We start from the raw sequence: 10,521 nt of genomic DNA on the forward strand, positions 1-10,521 counted from the left end.
ATTAACAAGTTATATATATATAATATACAAAAGAGAACTAGTCATAATTTGCGAAGTTTAGGCCGACTAACTCAAACAGAATATAACAGAATTTTGATGTTTAAAATAGTTAACATTCTATCTCTCAAAATTTTTAAAATACAAGTCTTTAAGACAACAAAAATATACAAAAGTGAGAGACTATAAAAGTAAATCAAAACAGAAAGCTGAGTCATCTTCCGCTCTATCACCATCCGCAAACTCACCAAGGTAGGTTGCGACCTGCATCTAAAAAACAACAACATATGGTATGAGAATCGGGGGTTCTCAATATGGTAACAGTGCCTAATAGATAAGATATAAAGTTTTGAAAAGTCAAAGGCAATCCTAGAACTTCACATCGGTACAAATATTCAAACTTAAAGAAATATATAATTAACCATAATGGGGTAATCTAACTTAAGAATTTCTATTCTAACTATAGCCACCGTTATCCTACAGTCTTTGCCAACCTACCCTCCATGCGATCCCATCGCCACCGCCTTCCGATCCTCCTCAATCACAGCAAAACACAATTAATGCAAACAAGTAAAGCATAATTAATATACATATATAGTAGGTAAATCAATTAGCAATTAGGCATATTATTCATTTAGACATAACTCAATGAATCAAAGCAAACAAGCATATAGAAAATGCATATGATGAATGTCTATCTTATATGGCTCGTGATATCACTTGTCGGTTCAAATTACCAACCCGACACATCCTTTCGAATATTGTCTTTCTGCCATGTCCCTGGGATATAGTGCCCGTCTCACTATGTGCACTCCTGGGATATAGTACCCGACTCACTTTTATGCATTCCTTGAGATATAGTGCTCGCCTCACTTTTATGCGTTTCTTGAGATATAGTGTCCGACTCACTCTTATGGCAAGAAAGGTTATGCAAGCAGAATACTACCTCAGCCCTCACATATGAATGTAGGCGGGAGACTACCACAGCCTCTACGCCGGTGCCGCTAACTCGACAAGCGAGATTAAACCACCATTTTTGCCAGGGACATAGTGACTTACTAATCAATGCATATCATTATTATTTAGTGATCACTGCTCGTACTCAACAAATTCATCAACATTGATCTTCCGAAATTTCTCATCAACTGTCATTTTGTCAACTCATCACAATCATCCTCATTTCTCAAGTTCTTTCAAGTTTATAAACCATTTAAATAAGATATCGCTCAACCTCATTCATTTCTCAATTCATAAACATTTCTCAATCATCATCAACATAACACTCTGCCATGTCTATACAAGTTAACCTCTCCACAGAATTTTTCAAGTCTAGGTCACTGACTTTAAACTCATAACGAAATAACTTTTTTAATTCACCCAAAACCCTCTCGCTCATCCCAAAGTCTAATCATTAGTTAAGAAATCTCAACCAATTATTAAAGAGGATTAGAAAGCTAGAGGAGTGCTTAAAAACTCAAAAATCACTTTTTTAGTAAAATATGGATCATGCGTACGCTATATGCTGTAGTAAAATAAGACAATTAAACCTCTAGAATTTTTTTAGGAGACACTTAAACCCATAACTAATGTAAACATAAATCTATAATAAACCATGAAGTAGAAAAAGTATCACTAAATTTCAATAAGTCATTATACATGGTGCTGTACTAGTTGTTGGCCTTGGTTAGTAATAGCCTTAGTTCCTTGCTTCTTCTTCTTCTTACGTTGTAGAGCTTTTGTTCGATGACATGCGCAAGAAAGGGTTGGTCTCGAATGGTGTTACTTTCATTACTTTGATTGATGGAAAATACAAATATAAAAAATTGATTTGGTTTGGAAGAATTTTCAGGTAATGATCAATCAAGGCATTAGATCAGACTTGATCACGTACAATGAGCTGATCGATGGTCTTTGCAAAATCTGTAATTTGAAGGAAGTTAGAAAACTTGCAAATGAGATGAGTGAGAGAAGTTTAAAATCTAACAAGATCACGTTTGCAACACTAATAGATAAATATTACAAAAATAGGGACATGAAATTTGTATTGGAGATCAAGAAGAAAATAATTGAAAGGGATTGAACTTGATGAGGTAGCTTTTACTGCAATCATATCATGACAGAGAAAAAGAATGAGAAGGAAGAGCAAGAAACTGAGGCTGCCGCCAACCAACGCCAGCAACAGTGCAGCAAATACAATGGCTTGTTAAAATTTAAGGATACTTGTCCTACTTCATGGTTCATTATGGATTTATATGTCTACGTTTAAATTGGTTAGGGATTTAAGTGTCTCCTAAAATTTTTTAGGGGTTTAATTGTCCTATTTTATTGTAACGTATTGCTGACACGGCAAAGGGCGTTTTGTTTCTTGAAATGGTTCCTTGACACATCATCAGCTAACGTGACATGTAGGTAAAATACCTTAATTCTGGACAGAGACACTAATAGAGGGGGTAGAATGTCTAACGGAGTTAATCGTTAGGGGTCACAATGTCATTTTCCAATCAATGAGGGGTGAAATGAGAGTTAGCAAAATCGTTAATAATTGGGGTTACTCTAAAATAAATATTGTTTGGATTATATTACTTAAAATCACTCTTAAACAAAAAATTACAATAAAGATATAAATTTAAATAAATTTTATTAATTAATTTTATAATAAAAATTAATATTTATTTATTAAATAAAGTAACATATAAAAATTTGAAAGATCTTAGTACTAAAAAAACTACGAAAAAAATAAAGAACAAAATTAGTAAGAAGAAAATAAATTCAATTAACTAATTAGCTAACGTAATTTCCTGAACGCAGAAGCTAGAATTTTTAAAATTTTTAGCTTCATGTAAACGTGGGTTTAGGATGTAAAATCACATATGCTTTTAAAAGAGACGAAAAAGTAACCAAACACACAAAAGAAAGCGTTCAAAAAACTTAAACGCACTTTTCTCATTCCTAACGTTAAATCAAACGCAGACAAATTATAGTTTATAATAATGATATGGCAACGAAGGGATAAGAGAAATTCTTAAGAGCCATCAATTTTTAATGTTTTTTTGTTATTATTTTTTATTAATACAAACACTAAATTATCTTTAATAAATAAATTTTATTAATTTATGTGTGTAAACTCTAAAAAAATATAAATACAAATTACAAATTGTATTGATTCATATATGCAAACTCTAATAAATATAAGTGTAAACTATATGCTGATTTTATTATATGATAATTATAAATTACTAAAATAGTTACTGCTCTACTTAACAATTGTATGGACAAACTAACTGTTTTGATTCAATACTATAGTTTAAGGAGTTATGTAGATTTGAAGTTAAAATTTGTTTAACTATATTGGTAGAATATAAACATTTAACAAACAAAAATATTTAAAAAATAATAAAAATCGAATTAAAATAATTTAAATTTTGTATTTTGTTTTTTAATTATTATTAAAATAAATAAAAAGTTTTAAATATAATAAACATATAATTTTAGATATTATATATATAAAATGAAATATTAAACATTAATTTTTATTTTTCAATAAATATTGTATTATAATTTTATATATTTATTTAATTATTACCAGGTTAAACGGTTCGACTACTGACCTATCGATTGAACCATTAATCCAATAACCCAATAATTTCACCGGGTCGATTGTCGATTCGGTTTTGATAACTATGCTAGTAATTGATTTGTTATTACTCCCATTACATATAGTTAATTATGTTTTGACATATCAGCACATTTTCAATAAAAAATAATTCAAGAGATTAAAATAAAAGGTGAATATTAATTTTTGAGATTAAATTAAATAAAAAACAAATTTAAAGACGCGAGTGCAACATCCAAAATCAATTTAAATATTAACTCGAGATTAATCGCTATCGATTTTTAGCTATAATCCTTTATGATTATTAACCTCATTTTTATTAGAATGAATACTCAACTCGGCCCTGAGAGCAACTCCAATGGGCAAGAAGTTGAGACCCTTTTTTTTTTAAGTAAAGTGAGCTCAACACAATAGAGTGGAGCAATAAAAGTAGCTAAAAGCAACATCAAAAATCCAAATACAACAACTCCTAGTCATTTTCGGCATGACCATCAACAACCAAAGGGCTCACCACCAATCCATTCTTCGGGATACGTAAATGACATGTTTATAATTTCCACCACACTTGAGGCATGATTTCGGAAAAGCCTACCATTCCTTTCTAGCCAGATTGTCCATATAACAGCAAAGAAGCCAATAAATCACCTTTTCCTGTCCGTCTGCCTTGGTGATGAATTCGTCCAGGTTTCAAAATGGTACTTTAGTGTACCTGGAAAGCTCCACCTCCTTCCAAAGGCAAGCAGCCAAGCACACCACACTTGCCAAGTGATCTCATAACCAAGAAACAAATGAAAATCAGTTTCCACAGACTTACAGCATAACACACACATATTGTCATTCGGATCAATAATCCATAGTCTACACAGTCTATCATTGGTATTCACCCTGCCGACCAATACAAACCAAGAAAAAAGCTCAATCCTTGGAGGGATGAACCCTTTCCAAACCGCACTAGTGAAGCTATAGCTTGTAATTTCCTCCGGTAGTATTTCTGCCTGCAACACCCGCACAAAGGAATTAGTTGAATAAACACCTGTTTTTATCAAATTTCCATACTACTCTATCCTTTCTCTCTCAGTTGTGGGCTTGACTGATTGTAATATCTCATGAAGTTGGTTTACTAAATCCAACTCCCATTGGAACAACTCTCTCCTCCATTGGAAACTCCAAATCCACTTTAATCCATCCCAAAATCCACAATCACTTATAACAGATCCGTGAAGGTTGGAAACCGAGAAGAACCTAGGGAACAAGTCTTTCAACACCCCATTAGGTAGCCAGCTATCCTCCCAGAAGCGGATTGTTCTGCCATTCCCGAGGTCCATAGCCATCCCTCTGATCATCTTTTGTCTCAGCTGCGGCTCCCTGATTTGTAGCTGACAGATATTCTTCCAAGGACCCCCTCTTGTGGGTACAGGCTGGGCGCCCAGCATCACAGCAGTATCCATGTTGTTACAGGAGCAAACCACTTTCTTCCATAAAGGACAATCTTCTTTTGAAAATCTCTACCACCACTTAAAAAGCAATGCTGGTTTCGAACCACTGCATCACCAACTCCCAATCCACCTGCCTTCTTGGGAGCCATTACTACTTCCCATTTCACGAGCGGTATCCCGTGCCTCCCATCTTCTGTACTCCACAAGAACTGTCGTTGTAGATAGTAAATAGGCAGACTATTAAGGACAGACTTAATGAGGACTAGCTTGCCTGCTTTGTTGAGGGTCTTTGCTTTCCACAAACTCAGCTTTTCTTCCACCTTGTCAATTACCGGTTGCCATGTCTTCACCAGCCTCGGATTTGCTCCAGTGGGATGCCCAGATATCTGACTGGTAGTGACGCCTCCTTACAACCCAATAGAAGACACATTCTACGGACCCACAGCCTATCACAATTGACCGGGTTAAGGCTGGACTTCTCAAAATTAATGCTCAACCTAGACATCAGTTCAAAGCATCGGAGCAGCCGTTTATAATTCATGATGGTCTCCTCCTCAGTTGGACAGAAAAGAATAGTATCATCTGCAAACTGCAAGTGGGACAACTCAATGTTATCCCTTCCAACCAGTAGCGGAGAGATACGTTCGTTCCTTACCGCCTCACCAATCATCCGATGGAGGACATCAACAACTAATACAAACAAAAAGGGAGACAGTGGGTCGCCTTGCCGCAAACCCCTTTCCATTTTGAAAGGCTTCGACGGTGATCCATTGACAAGTACCGACATAGATGCAGAGTAGACACACTCCTTGATCCACCCTCTCCACCTCTGACCGAACCCCATCTTCTGCAGTACAATATCCACAAAACTCCACCTGACCCTATCATAAGCCTTTTGGAAATCAAGCTTTATTATCACTGAGCTCTTTTTCCGTGACTTCACCCAGTGCACAATTTCATAGGCGATCAGAGCCCCGTCATGTATTTTCCTGCCCTTTACGAAGGCGCTCTATGTCTCTCCTACCAAACCCGGCATTACTTTTCGCATCCTCTGAACCAACACCTTAGATATGATCTTATGGACACAACCCACCATACTAATCGGCCAGAGATCCTTTATTTCTCTAGCTCCAGTAAACTTCGGCGCCAGTGCCACCCAAGTGACGTTCGACTCGCTAGGCAGCTTAGCTGACTGGAAGAACCCTATCACCGCTCCAATGAACTCCCTTCCTATTTCTCCCCAGCACTTCTTTATAAAATTCATATTATACCCATCACTGCTTGGTGCCTTTGTTGACTCACAATCCCAAACTGCATCCTTTATTTCTTCAAAAGTTGGCATCACCTCTAGCTCTGTTGCCTCTTCCGCATGAATCTGCTTTACCAGCCCATCCCTGAAACCAATATTCGGCGCTGCCTCCTGGTGGTATAGCCCCTTATAGAAGTCTCGTATAGCAATCTTGATCCTGGCTTGATTCCTTACCAATCTCCCTTTAACCATCAAGGCATCAATCCGATTGGACCTTCTTCAGGCTGAGGTTAAATTGTGGAAATAACGAGTATTTTTTTCCATCTCCTTTGCATGCCGAGACCGGGACATCTGCTTCCAATGTAGCTCCTTTCTGATATACCATTTCCTACAGAAGCTCACGAGCGCCTTTCTCCTTACTTCAACCATCCCATCAGCCGCTCCGGTGCTTACCATGTCATCTAGTTTCTTTATTTCATCCTCAAGCTGTGTAATCCTTATGTCCATGTCCCCAAAATTCTTTCTATGCCATATTCTCAGCGGGGTCGTCAGAGCTTTTAACTTGTCCATGAACTGTACCTCCCCTAAGCTCCTCCATTCCTCCTTTACCATCCTCAAGAACTCATCGTGAGTAAACCAGGAGTCCAGACTCCGAAAAGGTCTTGGCCCCCCTCTAAGCCGAGTGACCTTCATAATCATTAGACAATGGTCTGATAACCCTCTTGGGCCTCCTCGCAGCCTTGTTTCAGTAAACTCTTCTAACCATTCCAAACTAACCAGAACCCTATCAATGCGGCTGCAAGATTGCCCCCTGAACCAGGTGAACAAGCGATCAGTGAGTGCCAAGTCCACTAACTCCATATCCTGAATCCGTGATCTAAACTCTGCTGCAGAAACCGTCAAAGAAGTAGCTCCCTTTCTCTCTTCCACATGAGTTATCTCATTAAAATCCCCCATGTAACAAAACGGGACTTGGCATAACCCATATAAGAAGCTCAGCTCTTCTCACATAACAAGCTTTTCCTTCTTATCATGTGGACCATAAACTAGGCAGAAAGGACAAGAAAAATTATTTTTTAGTAAGACACCCTCCACACACAACCATCTAGCTCCTTTATAGCAGTTGTTCATCTGAAATACTGTTTCATCCCACATCAAACACAGGCCACCTGAAGCACCAAACGACCCCACGAACTCCCATTTAACTGCACTATTACCCCACAGTTGCACTATATCAAAGTTATTCATGACCTCTTTCTTTGTCTCTATCAATCCTAACATATGCAATTTAAACTTTCTTCAAAAATTCTTTACCATGCTCAGTTTACCAACTCCCGCCAACCCCCTAATATTCCAAGAGCTAAAGATCATTTTAAAGCATTAATATACACCTTTTTCCGATTTTTCGATCGACTTCTCCATGCTTTCTCCTTCTGCTTCGCTTGTTTTTTCTTCTGTGCGATTGCCTCGTTCTGTGCTTGTAGTATTGCCATAATGTCATATTCTTCGTTATAAAGCACTGCCCCTGATTCTACTGCAAGTTTCCATGCTTCCCGGTTTTCTTGCATTTCAGCTGCCCATATGTTCTCGGCCATTTCCGATTCAGCTTCGCTTCCTACGTCACAAGTGGCATTACACTGGCCCTTCGAGGCTCCCCCGGTACCACCTGTATGTAGTTCCGACGGAATATCAACCAACCCCGGATAGCCACCTGTGCCACTACCCTCTACAAGACCCTCACCTTCGGGATCATTAGACTGCTCTCCCAGGCCACCCCTCTTCCATGGCAGCTCCACAGATAGGTCTCCCAACCTTGTTCCATCTCCTTCCAGCTGACAGCACCACACTCCCTCATGGCTTTCATCAACATTTTCATCACATGCGACCGCATATCCTGTTCCCCCGCCAGAGAGAGTCGCCACCAACCCACCACTCACCGATGGTGTCCCCCGCGCGTCAATTCCACCAGATTCGTCTCCCCGGTCCTCCTTCCCAGTGAGTTCCCTTCCCATCGCAAACCTCTCAGACTCCCTACCCGCAGCACAAGGCCAAGATTCATGTGGCCTCTATCGTGCCCCACTAGCCCCATCATGGGTCGCCGACCAAACCGGGCACCCCTCACCGATAGCCGCCTGGCTCACCATCGCCCCAACACCATACACCAGCGTGGAGGACTTCGAGTGGTAACCACCCATATCAGGGAGGTGCGTCGCGCTCTCTGGGTCAAGGTTTCTGCAGGCCTCCCTACTCCTGTCCGTGCCGACCAAGAGTGTGCCGCCTTGTTCACCCTCTTTGACGTCGCAGCGCAGATCCGCAGTAGCCCTGCCCTCAGGTCAAACCAAACGAGGACTCCGCACTGTGTTGCCTCCGACCCGCTCCACTTCAGGCCCAAGTAGCACCAGCTCAGATCCAGCAGCAGGCGTAGCGTGTGGGCCTTGGTTAGTAAGGCCCAATTCGCCTTCAAATTCCTTAGACAACTCCAATTGGGCCCTGAAGCTAGGTCTCATGTCTCTGACCCTTCTAGCATTCAAACCCACCCTAAACCTGCTTGTAACCTCACCCGCAACCACCCGATATCCATCATAATCCCATGATTGAGTTCTTTCTGGCGTAACTACTGCATGGTCAGCCCTTCCCTCTTTGGGAGACAAATCTGTATCCGTTGCCGTTGTTATTTTTGAATTCGAAAAACAGTTACTCCATTCGTTCAATATCTCGGGAGTAATTACGACTCTGCCCTCCGGTCTTTCTTCCATCCTATTCGTCAAGGCGACCATCTCAGCCGTCGTGTGCCAACCCTTCCGCTGCATGGGACTTGGAGGACCACCAGCGTTACTCTCAACGTTTCCCTCATGCCCGTCCACAACAACTTGCGTCACGCCACCTGCATAGCCATGCGAACCGCTTCCCATCTCCTTGACACACACATTGAAGCCAGACGACCCTACAGATAAGCAGAGCCTTTCATGGATAGCATCAAACCTACATGTATCAATCAGCACCTGGCCAACCCAGAACGACGTGACAGAGTTTGTTTCGTCCTCACAAACAACCACCTCACCCCACTGGCCACCAATCGCACGGAATGTATCCTCCGTCCAAACATGTAGCGGAACTCCATAACACTCAATCCACACTCTTCTCATATCATACCGTTCCTGCTCATTCCAAAGGCACACACTCTGAAAAAACTGCAGGAGGCTATCCTCGTAAAGCCCCAACGCTTCTTCCGCACTCTCGGTTGTATCAAAAATCAACAAGGCCTTGTATTTTCCTACGTTACAAATTTTAACAACGTGAGGCCAGGCCTTCCAGGCTAAATTGTTCAACAATCGGAAGTCAATTTCTCTCGTGGTACTCCCAATAACACTCCTCTGCAGCCAGTTCATATTAGTCGTAGCCACAGAGACCTCCAGACCCTTCACTCCCACTTTCGTCACATCCTTCCCCGGAACCATGGTCGTAGCTGGAGTGATTCCACCTACGCATTTCCTATCGTTGGCACGAACTCCCTCCTGATGGTGCTCGATCCCTCGATCAACCACCACCGCAACTGTACCTCTCCGTGCAACGGCAACATCCACTGACCTCCCTCCCTTAGAATCCTCTCTTCTGTACTTAGCCTCCCCTACAAAAATCTCCTTCCCCCTTAACTGCATGCGGTTCATTTCTGCAATTGCTCTCAGTGCTCCTCCCTTCGTAGTATATCGTATGAATGCGAATAGATAGATCATCCCATTTCGCAGCTTCCTTGAGAGATAGATGTTGTTAATCCTTCCTGTCCATGAAAATAGCCCAAACAATTTCTTTTTTGAAATATCCTCTGGTAATCTGTCCACAAAGATGCTGAAGGAATCCCGTTCCAAACGAACGTACTCCTCCCGATTCCAAACCCTGGGATCCTTTTCATGTCGCGCAAAAAACCTAAAGCTACCCTTCCCGGTGTTTCCCCATCCCTCTCTCGCTCTCTTTCGCTCTCCCATTCTTTTTGTGTTTCTTCTAGTTAATCCTAAAATAGTTTCTTAGATTCACTGTTTGCATGAGTTCAGGAAAATTATACAGTATTTTTTTCTAAGTTGAGACCCTATTTCTGACAGGAGTAGGAACTTACCGTTGGAGAGATGAAAGAAGGAGTTCCTGCACAGTTTTTTAGGAGAGTGAGTCCTTCTAAATAGGGACTTATATTGTCCAATAATAACTTGCCACTTGGCAAGTTATTATAAAAC

General features: G+C 40.5%; 1 long non-coding RNA gene across 1 annotated transcript; it reads right to left on the reverse strand.

The window, feature by feature from the left end:
• LOC110269101 lies at positions 3,957–10,453 on the reverse strand. Its single transcript, XR_002358198.1, has 2 exons — positions 10,379–10,453; positions 3,957–3,988 (listed from the first exon to the last, which is right to left on the reverse strand). It is a non-coding gene; the product is annotated as an uncharacterized LOC110269101 (long non-coding RNA).

Source organism: Arachis ipaensis, chromosome B01, assembly GCF_000816755.2.
Source record: "Arachis ipaensis cultivar K30076 chromosome B01, Araip1.1, whole genome shotgun sequence".
Taxonomy (NCBI): Eukaryota; Viridiplantae; Streptophyta; class Magnoliopsida; order Fabales; family Fabaceae; genus Arachis; species Arachis ipaensis.